Raw genomic sequence first — 5,934 nt, forward strand, 5'->3', positions numbered from 1 at the left:
GCGAAGCCAAATTATCCATTTCCCACTCAAGTGGACATTGTACTAGCGTGTACCGTGTTACACAATTTCATTGCTATAGAAGATCCAGATGATGATATTTTAAATGAAAATATAGACATTGATGAAGATAATGGGGAAGTGACAAATGAAGATGACTCAAGTGTGGTGGATTATACTCAAACTAGGACACAGAGAGAGGATCAAGATGAAAGAAATGAATGGAAGGAGCTACGAGATCAAATTGCTTGGGCGATGTGGGTGGATTATTGTGCAAAGTATAATGGTGGTAACACAATGGAAAGTGGTTTAGCTTAATGTGATGTTTGTTCTATCTCGATGTAATAACTTGTATTATTTTCTTACTGTTCGCAACTATCCATTTTAATGTTTCTTAGCATGTACTAAACATTACTACGATTATCATCTTCTCTTTTTTCATGTTGTTTCTATACATGTAGGCGTTTCATATATTCCTTTTCTAACGCAAATTGCTAAATGCATGCATATTATATATTGATTTTGCTTTCTTTAATAATAATGTCTACTTGTTCAATATATATTAGGTATGGTTAACAATCAGGCAGATAAGCAGCCCCTGCCTTCTCATTCTAATGCTCCGCCAAATCCAGCTGCTAACATAAACATGAACTTCACGCCTGTTCAACCACAACCTTTCTCTTCACCCCATCATACATTCTCACCATTCTCATTATATGATGTTAATTATGGTGGAATGACACATCAACCAATGTCATACGTGAGCATGTTAAGCAGTCCACAAGGTTTGCTATTTCCCACAGCTAGTTCTCAAAGTAGTGGACCTAATCAATTTTCACCAAACACTAGTGATTCAGCAGAGAAGGTTATTCATGACGTTGATGGTGAGGAGCACACTTCACCAATGAAAAAAGGGAAAAAATTAGCTCATAAGAAATCGGGCCTGGGGGCAAGGTTGAACTCAAGAGGTGTGGCTAATAAGTTTTGGCTTCCAGAGCACGATGACGTTCTCATTCCTTATCTTGCAGAATTAGCATTAGATGGGCTAAAGCCAGACAAGAACTTCAAGGCAGAAGCTTATAAAATGACAGTGATGAAAATCAACATGCAATTCAGGACTGATTTCACTCATATACATGTCATTAACCACTTGAAATGCTTGAGAAACAAATTCAATGACATGAAGGTTTGCCTTGATATAAGTGGAGCTGGGTGGGATGAAATAAATAAAATGATTACACTGGATGACGAAACGTTAAAATCATGGTCTCAGGTATAACATTCAGCATCTACATTGTCATTAGTAATTAATACATTTGGTTCACAACTTATGATTATTTGTTATTACAAGAAAAATCCAAATCTAAGTTCAAAACGTACATAAACAAACCCCTCCCTCACTTCAAAAATTTACAAGTGATCATGGGTGATGACCAAGCTAAGGGTGAATTTGTTAGGCCTGTGTATGCTAACATTGGGTCTAGTAGGTCCAGACCTATTCCTGATGATGATAGTGAGATTCCAGAGGAGAGTGAGACTACACCACAATCTGATGCTTGTAACAAAAAACAACCGGCTAGATATAAGTCTAAGAGTAAAGAAAACATGAATTCATCCTCTAACAAGAAACCTAAAAAATCAAATTGTGAAGAGGAAATGTTATGTTCCTTTGTTGACTCAATGTCTCAGTCAATGAGAAATCAACACATTGTTCATTGGATTGAGCAGTTGGCTGCAGCGTTGAAGGAACATAGGAATGAATATTCTGAGGAATTTCTGGATAGGATTTTAGATCACTTATATGACAATGAACGTGAAGTTAGAAGGTTTTTCATAAAAGGCAAGGAAGGTCAGCAGAGGTACATTACCAACCTGATTAACGACCAAGGTTGGTCTGATAACTAATTTGTTCGGTTTGGATTACATGTTGATGGAGCATTTTGTTGTGCACGCGTATATGTTGTTGCACATATATCGTTTTGTTATTTGCAAACTATTAATGTTGTAATAAATCTTATTGTGAAAACACTATGACGTCATGTAATTAATGAATTGGTACTTTTTAACTTTCGATACAGGTAAGTATGGATAGGCATGACCAATGAGTTCTTAATGTTGCTCCTTTGCTATTGATGACAAATGAAGCTAATTTGTTGCCCCTTTGCTGTGGGTTTTTGGTTGTCAGGTGGAGCTTGTGTAGCTCCTTGCCTTTGGGTTTATTGATATCGGATTTTTGAGCTTGTGTAGCTCCTTGGCTTTGGGTTTGTTGATGTCGGTTGTTGAACTTGAGATTGTTCTTGGTTTTTTTAGGGTTTTGGCTGTCAGGTGGAGCTTGTTTAACTTTTTGGCTTTGGGTTATTTCGCCATCAGATTTGTGGAGCTTGTGTAGCTCTTTGCCTTTGGGTTTATTGCTGTCGGATTTTTGAGCTTGTGTAGCTCCTTGGCTTTGGGGTTTTGCCTGTTAGTTGGAGCTTGTGTAGCTCTTTGGCTTTCATTGTTTTTGCCATTAGTTTTTTGAGCTTGTGCAGCTCCTTCACTTAGGTTTGTTGATGTCGGTTGTTGAGCTTGAGATTGTTCTTGGCTTTTTTAGGGTTTTGGCTGTCAGGTGGAGCTTGTTTAACTCTTTGGCTTTGGGTTATTTTGCCATCAGATTTGTGGAGCTTGTGTAGCTCCTTGCCTTTAGGTTTATTGCTGTCGAATTTTTGAGCTTGTGTAGCTCATTGGCTTTGGGGTTTTGCCTGTTAGTTGGAGTTTGTGTAGCTCTTTGGCTTTCGGTTTTTTTTGCCATTAGGTTTTTGAGCTTGTGTAGCTCCTTCACTTAGGTTTGTTGATGTCGGTTGTTGAGCTTGAGATTGTTCTTGGATTTTTTGAGGTTTTGGCTGTCAGGTGGAGCTTGTTTATTTCTTTAGCTTTGGGTTAGAACAATTTTTCAAAACAACCCCATTTTATTTTTTTTATTTTTAAAATCGACCGATTTTTTTATTTATCAAAACCGACCCGTTTTTTATCGCGTCAGCCTAATCATTCTCCTAAATAGTCGGGGTTGCCAACCCCGACTATTTAGGAGTACGTTAAACCCCAATTAGAAGCCTTAAACCTTAAAATTTTATATCCTAAATAATCGGGGTTGGCAACCCCGACTATTTAGGACGGTGATTAGGCTGACGTGGTAAAAAACGGACCGGTTTTGGTAAATAAAAAAAATCGGTCGATTTTAAAAATAAAAATAAAAATAAAATGGGGCTGTTTTGAAAAATTGTTCCTTTGGGTTATTTTGCCATCAGATTTGTGGGGCTTGTGTAGCTCCTTGCCTTTGGGTTTATTGCTGTCGGAATTTGAGCTTGTGTAGCTCCTTGGCTTTAGGGTTTTGCTTGTTAGTTGGAGCTTGTGTAGCTCTTTGGCTTTCAGTTTTTTTTGCCAGCCTGTTTAGCTCTTTGGCTTTGGGTTATTTTTCCATCAGATTTGTGGAGCTTGTGTATCTCCTTGACTTTGGGTTTATTGTTGTCGGAATTTGAGCTTGTGTAGCTCCTTAGCTTTGGGGTTTTGCCTGTTAGTTGGAGCTTGTGTAGCTCTTTGGCTTTCGTTTTTTTTGCCAGCAAGTTTTTGAGCTTGTTCAGCTCCTTCACTTGGGTTTGTTGATGTCGGTTGTTGAGCTTGAGATTGTTCTTCGCTTGTTTGGGGTTTTGGCTGTCAGGTGGAGCTTGTTTAGCTCTTTGGCTTTGGGTTTTTTGTGCGTTTGTTCTGCTGTCGGTTTTGATGCTAACATTGGGGTTATGTTGCTATTGGTTGATGTGTGGTTGGAGCATGATGTGCTCCATAGTTGATATTTGGCAATGATGATGATTAGCATTTACTGAGAATGCAATCTAACTTACAGTGTTTATTATATTCAGATGAGGCAAAATGTGATAAGATTGCAGCCTACATTGAATTGATAATGTTTAGGCAAAGCCTGTAACTTATAGGTGGGTCATCAATTTTGACAAGTTGATCTATTCCTGAGCAATACAATATCAACTAGAATTTGTACTCAATTCCAATAACAGTTTTTATTACAACATCAATAGTTTTTGCAAGTACAAGTACATGACATGCGGTTTATAAAAATTAAAATAATACAAAAAATTGTTGAAAATTTCCAAACTAATAGTTGATTTTCGATAAGTCTCAATTCTTTCTTCATCCTCTTTGATTGCAAAAAATATTTATCTCTGTACCTATTTTCTTTGACATATTGGCTTCATTGGTTGCTTATTTCTCCTCTTTCATCAGCCCATTCGAAAAAATGATATTCTTTATTTGGGAATTTTGCATACCCCCAAAAACACCTTTCCTTTTTTTACCCTTCTTGCACATTTTCATAGGTGTTCGGAGATTGCAGTCGCAATAAAATTCATAATTTTGGGAGCATTCTTCTGATATCATATTGATGTCGGGGAGGCAAATTACAAACAATGAGAATTTATAAATTGGTAAGAATGGAGAATGCATTGAAAAAATTGAGGCCTCAAGCTAAATTTATAGCCTCCAATGCCTTGGAACTAGCCGTTGCTACAACGTTTCAGATTTGAATATTGAGCTAGCCATTGGAACTAGCTGTTGCTATAATGTTTTTGTTTTGGATATTGAACTAGCCATTGCTACAGTGTTGATCCCAAAAAAATTTCATTCTGACCCAAACTAGATATTAGGAATTGGAGGGTTTCTATAAAAGTTGGATTCTATTTTTCCATGTAATGAAACAAACATAGAATGAAAAAAGGTTAAATACCCGTATTGGTATTTTAATTCTACCTCATTTATCAAGAAGATATTTTAATTAGGCAAACCTGCTTTAAGACATTTTAATTGATTTAACTTACCAACAAGGCCATTTTTCTCATCGGTGACCAGTTTTCCGGCGAGAGCTCGTCACGTGCGTAGCACGTGATGATTTAAACTGTTTTTTAGCTGCTGACATGGCACGGATTTGTCCTATGGGTGAATTGGGATTTTTTAGAGGGTTAATTCCCGCCTTTAAACACTGCCACGTCAGAAAATCCGTGCCACATCAGTGGTAAAAAATAGTTTAAGTCATCACGTGCCACGCACGTGACGAGCTCTCACCGGAAAACTGGTCGCCGATGAGAAAAAGGACGTTGTTGGTAAGTTGAATCAATTAAAATACTTTAAAGCATGTTTGCCTAATTAAAATACCTTCTTGGTAAATGAGGTGGAATTAAAATAACAATACGGGTATTTAGCCAATGAAAAAAGGGATTCCATGAAACTACAAACTTGTCTCAAAAGTTTTTATGGAATACGTAGGAATCCATAAAAAAACCGGATTCCTAATCCAATTCTTGCCCACTAGTGAAACAAACAGCCCCTATGTGTATGATACAATGTGATCATTTGTGACTCCACATTGATTCGGTACTTTTTTTTTTGCTTTTCTTCTTGGGTTTTCATCAGTGCATCTCCTTTCCCTCTCTAAAGCTAAAAATAAAGTCGTTTCTGTCACGTCCTGGACCCATGGGCTCGTTGGCGCGTGCAAGCCGTAGGACCCACTGAGAGTAACTTGATGTTAGCTAAAGTTCACTACTAAAATGCTAGCACTAGTTGTTCTTGGGCCTTGGACTTTTCTATTTAAGCAACTATTTCTTCACACTAGTCCATGTTGGACTAAAATGGGGGTATCATAATTACCCCACCTTATAAAGACGATGTCCTCGTCGTCACGACATGACAATTGTCACATCCCAGTATCACTTGCGAGGCGATGTGGGCTCTAGAGGTGGTTCTACGGGCTCTAGAGGTGGCTCCTACCGCATCCACGTAGTGTAGCACTTAGCCCCGTATAGCACATAGCTCTACACTTCCGGCCGGCAACGACTCTGATACCATTTGTCATGCCCCGGGCCCACGGGCCTGTTGGCGCGTGCAAGCCGTGAGACT

Source organism: Asparagus officinalis, chromosome 6 (genome assembly GCF_001876935.1).
Source record: "Asparagus officinalis chromosome 6, Aspof.V1, whole genome shotgun sequence".
NCBI lineage: Eukaryota > Viridiplantae > Streptophyta > Magnoliopsida > Asparagales > Asparagaceae > Asparagus > Asparagus officinalis.